Source organism: Ranitomeya variabilis, chromosome 4 (genome assembly GCF_051348905.1).
Source record: "Ranitomeya variabilis isolate aRanVar5 chromosome 4, aRanVar5.hap1, whole genome shotgun sequence".
NCBI lineage: Eukaryota > Metazoa > Chordata > Amphibia > Anura > Dendrobatidae > Ranitomeya > Ranitomeya variabilis.
Window position 1 is genome coordinate 157135892 of NC_135235.1, and position 15859 is coordinate 157151750.

Consider the following 15859-nt stretch of genomic DNA (forward strand, 5'->3'; position numbering starts at 1 on the left):
CGGTCTTTTACATGCTGGTGGAGGGCTGGGATGGTTTTTCTGGAAAAAAGTGTCGACTGGGTAGCTCATAGCGTGGTACAGCGTAGTCCATCAGGGCTTTGAAAGCTTCGCTTTCAACTAACCGGTAGGGCATCATCTCTAACGAGATTAGTCTAGCAATGTGGGCAAACCCTGTGTACGCGGATTTGAGGATGAGTACTTCCTTTTCCTAACGAGAGTCTCATGTAGGGTGAGCTGGACTGGAGAGCTGCATATGGTGGAACTAGCGGGGGTGCTGGTGGACATGGGTGACTGAGAGAGGGTTGGTGATGGTATTCTTGCTGTTGCCCTACATACAGTTTTTCCTACCAAGAACCTGGTGATTCCATGACTGCTTTGGCCTTGCGATGAAACCACCACATTACCTGCAGGTGGTGTGGTAAACGGTGGGCTTACATTGAGGGAAGGGATGTCGCGTTGCTGACTAGCTGCATTGTGAGAGGGTGCTACAACGTTAAGGGACGTTTGTTAGTTTGTCCAGGCTTTCAAGTGCATGGTGGTTAAATGTCTACGCATGCAACTTGTATTTAGATTTTTAACATTCTGACCTCTGCTGAAGTTCCTTGAGCATTTCTTACAGATGACTTTGCACTGATCATTGGGATCTTGGTTAAAAAAATTCCAGACTGCACTCTTCCTACTATCGGATACCTTTTCAGGCATTGCACACTGAGCTACTTTAACCGGATCTCCACGCTGTCCTACAACTGGTTTTGCCACACGTTTTTGGCCAGATACGGGCCTGCCAGATGGAACCTGTTGCGATGTTGATGACTGCTGCGGCTCCTCCTCCGCTTCAGAGCTACTGCCGCCTGCACCCTGTTCCCCCAATGGCTGCCAATCGGGGTCAACAACTGTGTCATCTATGACCTCCTCTTCTATGTCCTGTGCACCTTCCTCTGGGTCACCGTGTAAGCCGGTGGTATAGCGTTCGTGACGGGGCTTAATAGTGTCATCAGGGTCAGATTCTGGATCAGTACACTGCGAGGGCAATGTTCTGATCTGAGTCAAAGGAACAGCATAATAACCTGGCTGTCGCTGTGCATCTGTGCACTCCATGTCCGATTCATCTTGTAATGGGCATGGCCTGTTAACAATTTCCCTTTCTAACCCAGGAACGGTATGTGTAAATAGCTCCATGGAGTAACTTGTTTTGTCACCTGACGCATCCTTCACTGTTGTTCTGGGTGAAGGACACAAGGAAGCAACTTGTTCCTGACTGGGAGCATCCACTGACGACGCACTGCTCTGACATTTGGCACTTTCCGAGGAGGAGGCGAAAGAGCTAGAGGCAGAGTCAGCAATGAAAGCCAAAACTTGTTCCTGCTGCTCTGGCTTCAAAAGCGGTTTTCCTACTCCCAGAAAAGGGAGCCTTCGAGGCCTTGTGTAGCCAGACGATGACGCTGGCTCAACAACTCGAGACTTAGGGCTATATTGCTTTTCCCACGACCACCTGATGCTCCACGACCACCACCACTACCATCATTACCAGCTGGCAATGAACGCCCATGGCCATGACCTCTTCCACCAGACGTCCTCATTCTTGGAAAAATGTAATCAAACTAACAACCGTTATGTGGTCCTGTAAAACCAGGTAGAAGGTGTACGTGAACTTGTTGTGAATTTAAATCTCCCTTTTTTATGTGTGGGAGAATGCAGGAAAAAATCAGGCCCACTGTATTACACTACAGAGTTTGATTGGCAGAAAGAGGCTGGCAGATATGGCACTAACCGGACTGACGTAGATGCACACACTGGCAATAGGAATGTCCCTCTTTATGTGTGGGAGAATCCAGGGAAAAATCAGGCCCACTGTATTACACAACACAGTTTGATTGGCAGAAAGAGGCTGGCAGATATGGCACTAGCCGGACTGACGCAGATGCACACACTGGCAATAGAAATGTCCCTCTTTATGTGTGGGAGAATGCAGGGAAAAATCAGGCCCACTGTATTACACAGCACAGTTTGATTAGCACAAAGAGGCTGGCAGATATGGCACTAGCCGGACTGATGCAGATGCACACACTGGCAATAGAAATGTCCCTCTTTTTTTTGATATGGGAGACAAGGGATTGAATCAGGCCCACTATATCATGGTATAGTTCCTGTGGCACAAAATGACTGACAGATACCACAGACAGCACTCGCACAGATGCACAGGTTTGGCAAGATTATTTTATTTTTTGGGGGGGATATGTGAGACAAGTGATTTAATCTGGCCCACTGTTATACAGTAGGTTTTCTGTGGCAGAAAAACAAAGACAGATGCCACACACAGGACTGGCACTAATGCAGATTTACCAATCTTAATCTCCCACTTTTATTTTTTTTTCTGGGAGAATTGTGAAGAAATCAGGCCCACTGTTATACAGTAGGTTTTCTGTGGCAGAAAAACAAAGACAGATGCCACACACAGGACTGGCACTAATGCAGATTTGCCAATCTAAAGGCCCCGTCTCACATAGCGAGATCGCTAGCGAGATCGCTGCTGAGTCACAAGTTTTGTGACGCAACAGCGACCTCAGTAGCGATCTTGCTATGTTTGACACGTACCAGCGACCAGGCCCCTGCTGCGAGATCGCTGGTCGTGTCGGAATGGCCTGGACCTTTTTTTGGTTGTTGAGGTCCCGCTGACATCGCTGAATCGGTGTGTGTGACACGGATTCAGCGATGTCTTCACTGGTAAGCAGGGTAAACATCGGGTTACTAAGCGCAGGGCCGCGCTTAGTAACCCGATGTTTACCCTGGTTACCATCGTAAATGTAAAAAAAACAAACACTACATACTCACATTCCGGTGTCCGTCAGGTCCCTTGCCGTCTGCTTCCCGCACTGACTGACTGCCGGCCGGAAAGTGAAAGCACAGCACAGCGGTGACGTCACCGCTCTGCTGTTAGGGCCGGAGCTCAGTCAGTGCAGGAAGCGGACGCCGGGGGACGCGAAGGTGAGTATGTACTGTTTGTTTTTTTTACTTTTACACTGGTAACCAGGGTAAACATCGGGTTACTAAGCACGGCCCTGCGCTTAGCAACCCGATGTTTACCCTGGTTACCCGGGGACCTTGTCATCGTTGGTCGCTGGAGAGCGGTCTGTGTGACAGCTCCCCAGCGACCACACAGCGACTAAACAGCGACGCTGCAGCGATCAGCATCGTTGCCTGTATCGCTGCAGCGTCGCTGTGTGTGATGGGGCCTTAAGGGTATGTGCACACGTCCGGATTTCTTGCAGAAATTTCCTGAAGAAAACCGGAAATTTTCTGCAAGAAATCCGCTTTTTTTTTTTCCGTTTTTTTTCCGTTTTTTTCGCGTTTTTTTAGCATTCTGCAAGCGTAATTAGCTTGCAGAATGCTAAAGTTTTCCAAGCGATCTGTAGCATCGCTTGGAAAACTGACTGACAGGTTGGTCACACTTGTCAAACATAGTGTTTGACAAGTGTGACCAACTTTTTACTATAGATGCAGCCTATGCAGCATTAATAGTAAAAGATAGAATGTTTAAAAATAATAAAAAAAATAAAAAAAAAGGTTATACTCACCTGCAGGCGTCTGTTCCTATAGATGCTGTGTGTGTTCAGGACCTTCGATGACGTCGCGGCTTGTGATTGGTCGCTGAGCGGTCACATGAGCGATCACGCGACCAATCACAAGGCCGTGACGTCATCACAGGTCCTGAACACAGACCATCTAAAGGAACGGAAGCGGCAGCATGCACCGGGCCATCAGAGGGTGAGTATATGACTATTTTTTATTTTAATTCTTTTATTTTTTACCAATTATATGGTGCCCAGTCCGTGGAGGAGAGTCTCCTCTCCTCCACCCTGGGTACCAACCGCACATAATCTGCTTACTTCCCGCATGGTGTGCACAGCCCCGTGCGGGAAGTAAGCAGATCAATGCACTCCTAGGTGTGCGGAATCCCCGCAATTCCGCAATTTTAATGAACATGTTGCTTTTTTTTCCGCGATGCGATTTTTTCGCGGAAAAAAATGCAACATTTGCACAAAAAATGCGGAATACCCTGTAAATAATAGGAGGTATATGTTAGCGTTTTTTTCGCGTTTTTATCACGTTTTTATAGCGAAAAAACGCAAAAAAAATGCGAAAAATCCTGAACGTGTGCACATGGCCAGAATCTCCCACTTTTTTTTTTTTTTCTGGGAGAATTGTGAAGAAATCAGGCCCACTGTTCTACAGTAGGTTTTCTGTGGCAGAAAAACAAAGACAGATGCCACACACAGGACTGGCACTGATGCAGATTTGACAATCTTAATCTCCCACTTTTATTTTTTTTTCTGGGAGAATTGTGAATAAATCTGGGCCACTGTATTAGAGTATATTTTCTGTGGCAAAAAGTGGCTTGAAGAGATATAACAAAAAAAACAAACAAAAAAAAGGGACTGTACTACAATTACTATCTCCCTACAGTTATCTCAGAAAAGTATGTCAGGCAGCAATAAAAAGGACTGCTGCACACAAAAGTCAAAAGTGTGGACAAACAAACAAGATAGCTGTGCAGAAAGGAAGGAGCAACAGGATTTTTGCTTAGAAAAAAGCAGTTGGTTTGCACAGCGGCGTACACACACAGCAACGCAGCTATCAGGGAGCCTTATAACCTACAGAGCTGTTGCACAGAAATCGAGCCTCCACTGTCCCAAAAAGAAAAGGTGGTGTTGGACAGTGGAAATCGCTACAGCACAAGCGGTTTGGGGGTTAATTTACCCTGCCTAACACTATCCCTGCTTCTGATGAAGCGGCAGCATCCTCTCCCTATGCTCAGATCAGCAGCAGTAAGATGGCAGTCGGCGGGAACGCCCTTTTATAGCCCCTGTGACGCCGCAGAAAGCTAGCCAATCACTGCCATGCCCTTCTCTAAGATGGTGGGGACCAGGACCTATGTCATCACGCTGCCCACACTCTGCGTGCACCTTCATTGGCTGAGAAATGGCGCTTTAAGCATCATATGAAACGCGACTTTGGCGCGAAGATCGTGTACCGCATGGCCGATCCCATGCTGGGATCGGGTCGAGTTTCATGAAACCCGACTTTGCCAAAAGTTGGCGACTTATGAAAATGACCGATCCGTTTCGCTCAACCCTAGTGTTTACTAACAAGGGAGATAGTGCCTTGTCACGCTGCCTTTCTGGAATAATATCTGTTATTAACTATCTCCTGCTGATGATAGTTCTGTATTGTGATCACCTTCCTCTATTATCTGATTTCTCTGTGTGCTAATATCAGTACCTCCAGCTGTTGAAAAAATATCTTATTACCATCACCATGTAATGCCATCATTCTGTCCTCTTTCTCATCGCAGGCACAGTGCAACCTGTGCCACCAAAGTATCTACTCTATTATTCATCTACCCATCCATCCAGGTAATTATTTCTTACATGCTCTTGCTAATGGAGGAAACAAGCCACAAAAATGACAGCAAAACTATAAGACTTTGGTGTGGAACACTGTGGAACACTCAAGATAACATCTAGTCAAGTCAGGGTGTGGTAAAAAGAAATGTATTGTGAACAGATTAAAAAATGACAGCAACATGTTTTAACCGCCCTCTATGATCTTCATCAAGCTTATACAAAAAGATAAATTCTACGTCTTAAATACTTTCTGCATTGGAAGTATACATTTACATAATTTTTGACAAACACATTGCCTCTTCTGGGCCATAACCTCACCAGTTCACCAGATATTGTACAGAGCCTCTTACCATGAAAATCCAGGATTCTCTGCACCACATACTCCAAATTGCCTTTAACTATCATAGGGGGAAGAGGATCTCTGACTGGCTGAACCAGGGAACGATATGACTTAGGCTACGTGCACATTTGCATACCGGGGCTTTGCAGACAACTGCGTACTTCCTCCCTGAAGTTCCGCCCACTTCTGTTTAGGTCCGCCTACTTCTACATGCGTCCGGCATACCTGTCTTTAACATTGGGTACGCAGGAAATGCAGATGTATGCTGATGTATGCGGATGCGTCATTTCAACGCACCCGCCGACCGCACGGGAATGCAACTTAAAAAAGTTGTGTGTCAGCAGTTCCTGCAAGATGAAGGCATTGAAGCTATGGACTGGCCCGCCCGTTCCCCAGACCTGAATCCTATTGAACACATCTGGGACATCATGTCTCGCACCATCCACCAATGTCACACTGCAGCACAGACTGTCCAGGAGTTGACGGATGCTTTAGTCCAGGTCTGGGAGGAACGGGCAGGAGACCATCCGCCGCCTCATCAGGAGCATGCCCAGGCACTATAGGGGGATCATACAGGCACATGGAGGCCACACACACAACTGAGCATCATTTCCTTGTCTTGAGGCATTTCCACTGAAGATGGATCAGCCTGTAACATCATTTTCCCCTTTGATTTTGAGCATCATTCCAACTCCAGACCTCCGTGTGATATTCATTTTGATTTACATTGATCATTTTTATGTTTTATTGTTCTCAACACATTTCACTATGTAATGAATAAAGATTTGCAACTGAAATATTTCATTCAGTGATATCTAGGATGTGGTATTTTAGTGTTCCCTTTATTTTTTTGTGCAGTGTATGTTTCAAAAATTTTGCTAATGTGAAGTAGACATGTGGGAAATGTTATGTATTAACTATTTTGTGTGACATAACTGATTTAAGGGCTTAAAAATTAAAATTTGAAAATTGCAAAATGTTCTAAATTTTTGTCAAATTTCTATTTTTTTCCACAAATAAAAGCAAGTCATATCAAATACATTTTACAACTATCAAGATGTACAATATGTCATGAAAAAGCATTCACAGAATCAGTGGGATCTGTTGAAGCGTTCCAGAGTTATAACTAGAGATGAGTGAATATCTGCGGCTCCCTCCATGTTTGGCAAGATATAGCGCTTATGCAGTGCCCCAGAGTCCTGGGGTCGTTGCAGTAACGTCGCTCTGCCACTAAGGGGAGTGATGTTACGTCTGATTGCACTAAAGGAGTTCACCTGACCAGGTAACACACACTACACTTCACACTCCGGCCACCAGGGGGAGTGGTTCTATCTAGTAGGCCACTCCTCACACTCTGGTAAAACTGGGGGACGGAGAGAACGAACATCAGAGACAGACAGAATCAGTTGTGAGGACTATCCCGGGGTGCTCAGCAGGGAACGACTACAACACACAGGCGCTAGAAGGTAGACACAGATTCCCACTTGTTAAGGGAACTCCTGATGTGCCTTCAGACCGGCCGGTCTCAGACAGCCCTGTTAACAGTTCTCTGGATTGAATACCTCGAGACCTTCAGTAAAGAGGTAAAGTGACTGCAACCTGGTGTCCTCTTTATTCACCGCGACCTGCACCACACCACAACATCATCACATTCTCAACTTTCACTGGACGCCTCTCAGCAGGGTCATGGACCGGGCCTAGCCACCGTGACAACCCCAGAATCGAGACACAGAGGCCCGGTACCGGGTGCCCCTCGGCCCTGCGGCAGTGGGGGCGCTCCACTTACCGATTAAGCTGCATCAGGGACCCGGCTAACTGGAGCGCTCCCATAATCAGCTGATCTGAACCGCAGTTGCATGTGTCGCGGCTGTGTGACAGGCACTGCACATGCATGAAGAGTCTGTTTGTTGGACTCTCCATGCATGTATAGTGCCTCTCACAGCCGCGACACATACAGCTGTGGCTCAGAACAGCTGATTATCGGAGCACTCTAGTTAGCTGAGGTCCCAATGCAATTTATTCGGTAAGCGCTATAGTTTGCCAAATAAGGAGGGAGCAGAAGATATTCGTTCATCTCTAGTTATAACCACAAAGAGTGACACTTGTCAGAATTGTAAAATTTGGCTTGGTCATTAAGGTCAAAATTGGCTCGGTCACTAAGGGGTTTATGGACTCCTGATATTGATTATTTGTTTGGCATCCCAGACCGTGACAAAATAACTGACACTGCTTACAGAACCTGTCAACCACCACTCAGATAACAGTCTTCCCTTCTGAGGGTAGGAGGTCAGTAATTAAGTTAATTTAGAGGTGAGTCTGCAGCGCCCCAGAGTTCTGGTCGTGCAGTATCGTCACTCTGCCACTAAGGGGAGTGATGGTACGTCTGATTGTACTAAAAGAGTTCACACACTACACTTCACACTCCGGCTACCAGGGGGAGCAAAAGGTTCTATTTATTAGGCCACTCCCCACACTCTGGTAAAACTGGGGGTTGGATAGGAAGTTAGAGAAGCTGACTGGGTTTTGCCCAGGTAACATCTGGATAGAGTTGCTTGGGAAAATTCAGGGAGGTCCCTGTCAGGGGTGGGATCCTGGCAGTGGCCTAGCACGGGACAGATCGTTACGGAGCCGAGCCTGCACTTCATTGCGGCAGCATCCTAAGAAAGGACAAGAAGCAAAGTATATTGTGGAGAAGTGAGAAACGAGATCACAGCACTAGGAGATAATACCAGGAGGAGTCGTGCCCTAAGATCGTGGCAACATCCTTCTGAGGCATGTAGCCGGTGGCCGGAACACCGAGGGAATACTGGCTCTACGTATTACTCCAGATAACGGCAGGGCAGTTAACTTTAGGTTGGCTGTCTCAACTTTACACCTATGCAGACAATGGAGGCAATTGCAGGAGCGGGGCATCTCTAGGGTCCCTATAAAAAAGCTCCAGGCCTACCCCGTCATATGGGTGCGTCCTATCCATACCAACTGGGGGACGGAGAGAGAGAAAACATCAGAAACAGATACAAGAGTTGTGAGGACTATCCCGTGGTGCTCAGCAGGGAGGTACTACAACACACAGGCGCAAGTAGGAAGGCTACTGATTTCCACCTGCAAAGGGAACTCTGGATGTGCCTTCGGACCGGCCGGTCTCAGCCAGCCCTGTTAGCAGTGCTCTGGATTGTGGATGCTGAAGTCTACAGTAAAAGGTAAAGAGACTGCAACCCTGTGTCCTCGTTATTTACTGCGACCTACACCATCGCCATCTACACCTCAAGGGAAGCCCTGGGGACATACTTCACCTGTGGGAAGTTATACCATCTAGCTGCCATTCCATCACCCCAGCGGACCCCTAGCAGCGTCGGTCATCCTGACCGAATACCATGGTGGCATCACGAACACTTGACAGACTTTCACCTACACCTTTAATTGGACGCACCTTAGCAGGGTCACGGACCGGGTCGGGCCACCGTGACATCCCCAGAACCACGACAGAGAGACCCGGTACTGAGTACCCCATTGCCCTGCGTCTGGGGGCGCTACAAGTCCAATGTCTACTAGGGGTGGCTAGTGGTTGGAGGAAATTAGCGGGACGGATGTGGGGCATCTTGACTCAGGCACACATTTCACAAGCTTGCAAATACTCCCTACAGTCTTTAACTATGGTTGGCCACCAAAAATCCCTGGTTACCAGTCAGATGGTATTGTTAAATCCAGGGTGACCTGCAAGCACAGAATCATGAGACTCCTGAACAATACGTAGGCAAAACTGAGTAGTGTCAGGGGCTTGTTCTTGGGATCTACACATCTCTTCAACAAGAACTAAGGAAACAGAAGACTATCCTCAGCTAAAATAAGAAATGGTTCAGAGCTCTCAAACTCAGACGGTCAGAAACTTCGAGAAAGTGAATTAGCTTTTATGCTCTTAGTATCAGGTCTGACTGTCACAACAAATTCAAATCTAGAAAAGAACAAAGTCCATCTAGCTTGCCTAGGGTTGAGTATTTTAGCGGTTTCACAATAAGTCAGATGTTTGTGTTCCATGATAACAGTGACTTTTTGTTTGACACCTTTGATGAAGTGGTGGCATTCCTCGAAGGCCAACTTGGTTGCCAACAATTCACTATTGTCGATGTTATAATTGCTCTTGGCAGCTGAAATTTCTTGTGAAAAGTAGGCACACGGACAAACTGAGTTAGCGATTACACAGCTCCAACGACAAACTCAGAGGCATCTACGCTCACAATAAAAGATCATGCTGAACCAATATCTGGTCAGATTCAAAATGTTCCTCATGCTTTCAGTTAACCACATTTGCCTCCTTCTTAGTCAGGTCAGTTTATAAATAGTGTTGAGCGATACTTTCCGATATCGGAAAGTATCGGTATCGGAAAGTATCGGCCGATACCGTCACAGTATCGGAATCCAATCCGATACCGATACCCGATCCCAATGCAAGTCAATGGGACGAAAATATCGGAATTAAAATAAACCCTTTCTTTCCTTGTAGGTTAATTCTACATGAAGGAAAACAACTAAGAATAATGTAGGATGTATTGGGGGAGGTGGCGGAGACATTAAAGGCACAGGGGTTTATCCCAATCAAATAGAATAGCAGTATTTTTAATTTTTTTATGACGTTCGGCGTTAGAAAGAATTTGACTATGTTAATTTTTTATTTATTTTGTCAGATATTGATGTTTCACTACTTCCACGCCCTTCACCCTATTTTTTACTTCTCCCACACTTTCTTCTTCATTATCCTCATCATCAGCTTCTGTGACATCAACTTCTTCACCTTATTCATCTTCTTCTTTTCTACGTATATATATATTTTTTTTTTTACATTGTTCATATTCTTTTTATTTAACTATTATCTTTTTTATATTCAACTTCTTCATCATATTCTTATTTGTGACAGGCATTCCCGTAGTTGTTATCTATAAAAGTTTGAAGATTACACCTTCCGTTCTGCCTGTCACAAAACAGTTACATTTGTCCGCGTTCAGTTTGGCCTGCAGCATCAGGCTTTATCCAGGGGCACCACGAGGAGGAACGGACTCACCCCCATACACTGCTTAGTCTTCTTCTGCTTATAATTTAGATAATATCTTTTGCTCTGATATTTAGTCTTATGCTTAATGTTCTTCTGCTCTTTGTTCTGCAGCCTCTTGTTCTTCTGCTTCTCGGTCTTCCAGGTTGTCGTCGTCATCTCCAGGGTCGTCATCTCCAGGGTCGTCGTCATCGGGGTCGTCGTCATCGGGGTCGTCGTCATCGGGGTCGTCTTCAGGGTCATCGTCTCCAGGGTCGTCGTCATCTCGGTGGTTGTCGTCTCTGGTGTCGTCATCATCTTAGGGGTGGTCTTCCGGGTCATCGTCTTTCGGGTCTTGAACTTGGAAATGTAGCAGAAGGTACAAGAAGGCTGAGAAAATGCCGAGAAACAGCTGATGGAACTGGAACTCGGATGGCTACCCGAAGGTCCAAGAGCCAATGGAACTACCGAGGACCAGCTGACGTTACTGGAACCCGGTTACTAAGCAGGAGGTACCCGTGCCTGAAAGCACTACCAAGGACCACCTGACGTTGGTGGAACTCGGATACCCAGAGGGAGGCACCTAAGCCAAAGGCTCTGCCCGGAACCAGCTGACGGTACTGGAACCAGGATGGGGAGCAGAAGGTACAAGAGCAAAAGACACTGCCGAGAACCAGCTGACGGTACTGGAACCCGGATGGGTAGCCGAAGGTCCAAGAGCCAATGGAACTACCGAGGACCAGCTGACGTTACTGGAACCCGGTTACTAAGCAGGAGGTACCCGTGCCTGAAAGCACTACCAAGGACCACCTGACGTTGGTGGAACTCGGATACCCAGAGGGAGGCACCTAAGCCAAAGGCTCTGCCCGGAACCAGCTGACGGTACTGGAACCAGGATGGGGAGCAGAAGGTACAAGAGCAAAAGACACTGCCGAGAACCAGCTGACGGTACTGGAACCCGGATGGGGACCTATTCAAGCTTGTCTTCCTAGGGCCCCAACTGGCGGTGTGTTAGAGCCCAGGGACAGCAGGAGGAGGAGCAGGGGGAGGGGAGTGTAGGCCGAAGCCTGCACAGGCGGCAGCTTTGGGTGTGTTGTGTCTGCGTGGCTTTTGCAGGACACGTTGCCGGCTACACAGCAGGGGAACAGCTGGCGGTGCTGGACCCCACTGACACATTGGCGAGGTGTTTGGCTCTGTGCAGCCAGCACTTCCGGACAGCAACTAGCGTTGTTGGAGCCCGGGCTCTGCAGGTGGAGCAGAGTGTAGGCCGAAGCCTAATTGAACCGATTTCAAAAGTCACCTTTAACCCCCCCTCAGGGGTTACAAAGTAGAAGAGCCACAGCTTATGCAGCAGCAGTGCTGCGCAAGTCAAAGGTTGCTCTTGTAATTTTTCTCCTTGCACACGCTGAATGGAACACGTATAACATTTAGCCCTTTATACAGTCAAACTGTGTAATGGAGGCGAGAGTTCCCTTTGTAATGAGACGCAGCACAGGTGTCAAGAATCCCACCTTGGTGCTGGGTGCAGCCTCCCGAGCGTTGTTATTTGCTGTACAGGAGTCTGCGCTGTCGTGTTATCCCCTGGCCTAGCGCCGTTAGCGCTGCCCATCTTCTGGCATCATGTAATGTCGGCCGGTGCGGTTCGCGATGACCATGAATCCCAGCCCCGCAGTGTCTTAACATTGTTAAAACACTGCGGGGCTGGGATTCAGGGCCTGGCGCAGCACATATGTTCGCCTCTCACACTCGGGTCCTTACACCCGCTTCAGACTGTGCGGCGTCATCTGATCCCTTATCGCATGCCACGGCCATGAAGCCGCACAGTCCGAAGAAGGCGGAAGGAGAGGAGGGACAGGCGAACTGATGCACTGATCCTGCCCATGAATCACACCCTCGCAGTCCCAATAAATAAGACACCGAGGGGCGTTGTGTGGGTCAGGGCGGCCGCAGAGGCGCAGCCAGCCAAACAATGATGCCAGAAGACGGGCAGCGCTACCAAGGGGGTTGCAGCGTGTCATTACAAAGGAAAGTCACACCACCAGGACGGTTAAATGGTCACACAGAGGACACATTTCAGACGTGTTTTCAGTTCCACATGTGCGAGGAGAATACGTTTCTGAGCCACCTTGCACACATGCAGCATTACCGCTGTACAAGGTGGCTGGATAACGTAAAAACGCCTGGGGGAGGGGGGACAGGTTCCCTTCAATTTCAGTTCTTGTGTCTGCGTGGCTTTTGCAGGACACGTTGCCGGCTGCACAGCAGGGGAACAGCTGGCGGTGCTGGACCCCACTGACACATTGGCTGGTGTTTTTCTCTGTGCAGCTAGCACATCTGGGCCCCAACTGGCGGTGTGTTAGAGCCCAGGGACAGCAGGAGGAGGAGCAGGAGGAGGAGGAGCAGGGGGAGGGGAGTGTAGGCCGAAGCCTGCACAGGCGGCAGCTTTGGGTGTGTTGTGTCTGCGTGGCTTTTGCAGGACACGTTGCCGGCTACACAGCAGGGGAACAGCTGGCGGTGCTGGACCCCACTGACACATTGGCGAGGTGTTTGGCTCTGTGCAGCCAGCACTTCCGGACAGCAACTAGCGTTGTTGGAGCCCGGGCTCTGCAGGTGGAGCAGAGTGTAGGCCGAAGCCTAATTGAACCGATTTCAAAAGTCACCTTTAACCCCCCCTCAGGGGTTACAAAGTAGAAGAGCCACAGCTTATGCAGCAGCAGTGCTGCGCAAGTCAAAGGTTGCTCTTGTAATTTTTCTCCTTGCACACGCTGAATGGAACACGTATAACATTTAGCCCTTTATACAGTCAAACTGTGTAATGGAGGCGAGAGTTCCCTTTGTAATGAGACGCAGCACAGGTGTCAAGAATCCCACCTTGGTGCTGGGTGCAGCCTCCCGAGCGTTGTTATTTGCTGTACAGGAGTCTGCGCTGTCGTGTTATCCCCTGGCCTAGCGCCGTTAGCGCTGCCCATCTTCTGGCATCATGTAATGTCGGCCGGTGCGGTTCGCGATGACCATGAATCCCAGCCCCGCAGTGTCTTAACATTGTTAAAACACTGCGGGGCTGGGATTCAGGGCCTGGCGCAGCACATATGTTCGCCTCTCACACTCGGGTCCTTACACCCGCTTCAGACTGTGCGGCGTCATCTGATCCCTTATCGCATGCCACGGCCATGAAGCCGCACAGTCCGAAGAAGGCGGAAGGAGAGGAGGGACAGGCGAACTGATGCACTGATCCTGCCCATGAATCACACCCTCGCAGTCCCAATAAATAAGACACCGAGGGGCGTTGTGTGGGTCAGGGCGGCCGCAGAGGCGCAGCCAGCCAAACAATGATGCCAGAAGACGGGCAGCGCTACCAAGGGGGTTGCAGCGTGTCATTACAAAGGAAAGTCACACCACCGGGACGGTTAAATGGTCACACAGAGGACACATTTCAGACGTGTTTTCAGTTCCACATGTGCGAGGAGAATACGTTTCTGAGCCACCTTGCACACATGCAGCATTACCGCTGTACAAGGTGGCTGGATAACGTAAAAACGCCTGGGGGAGGGGGGACAGGTTCCCTTCAATTTCAGTTCTTGTGTCTGCGTGGCTTTTGCAGGACACGTTGCCGGCTGCACAGCAGGGGAACAGCTGGCGGAGCTGGACCCCACTGACACATTGGCTGGTGTTTTTCTCTGTGCAGCTAGCACATCTGGGCCCCAACTGGCGGTGTGTTAGAGCCCAGGGACAGCAGGAGGAGGAGCAGGAGGAGGAGGAGCAGGGGGAGGGGAGTGTAGGCCGAAGCCTGCACAGGCGGCAGCTTTGGGTGTGTTGTGTCTGCGTGGCTTTTGCAGGACACGTTGCCGGCTACACAGCAGGGGAACAGCTGGCGGTGCTGGACCCCACTGACACATTGGCGAGGTGTTTGGCTCTGTGCAGCCAGCACTTCCGGACAGCAACTAGCGTTGTTGGAGCCCGGGCTCTGCAGGTGGAGCAGAGTGTAGGCCGAAGCCTAATTGAACCGATTTCAAAAGTCACCTTTAACCCCCCCTCAGGGGTTACAAAGTAGAAGAGCCACAGCTTATGCAGCAGCAGTGCTGCGCAAGTCAAAGGTTGCTCTTGTAATTTTTCTCCTTGCACACGCTGAATGGAACACGTATAACATTTAGCCCTTTATACAGTCAAACTGTGTAATGGAGGCGAGAGTTCCCTTTGTAATGAGACGCAGCACAGGTGTCAAGAATCCCACCTTGGTGCTGGGTGCAGCCTCCCGAGCGTTGTTATTTGCTGTACAGGAGTCTGCGCTGTCGTGTTATCCCCTGGCCTAGCGCCGTTAGCGCTGCCCATCTTCTGGCATCATGTAATGTCGGCCGGTGCGGTTCGCGATGACCATGAATCCCAGCCCCGCAGTGTCTTAACATTGTTAAAACACTGCGGGGCTGGGATTCAGGGCCTGGCGCAGCACATATGTTCGCCTCTCACACTCGGGTCCTTACACCCGCTTCAGACTGTGCGGCGTCATCTGATCCCTTATCGCATGCCACGGCCATGAAGCCGCACAGTCCGAAGAAGGCGGAAGGAGAGGAGGGACAGGCGAACTGATGCACTGATCCTGCCCATGAATCACACCCTCGCAGTCCCAATAAATAAGACACCGAGGGGCGTTGTGTGGGTCAGGGCGGCCGCAGAGGCGCAGCCAGCCAAACAATGATGCCAGAAGACGGGCAGCGCTACCAAGGGGGTTGCAGCGTGTCATTACAAAGGAAAGTCACACCACCGGGACGGTTAAATGGTCACACAGAGGACACATTTCAGACGTGTTTTCAGTTCCACATGTGCGAGGAGAATACGTTTCTGAGCCACCTTGCACACATGCAGCATTACCGCTGTACAAGGTGGCTGGATAACGTAAAAACGCCTGGGGGAGGGGGGACAGGTTCCCTTCAATTTCAGTTCTTGTGTCTGCGTGGCTTTTGCAGGACACGTTGCCGGCTGCACAGCAGGGGAACAGCTGGCGGTGCTGGACCCCACTGACACATTGGCTGGTGTTTTTCTCTGTGCAGCTAGCACATCTGGGCCCCAACTGGCGGTGTGTTAGAGCCCAGGGAC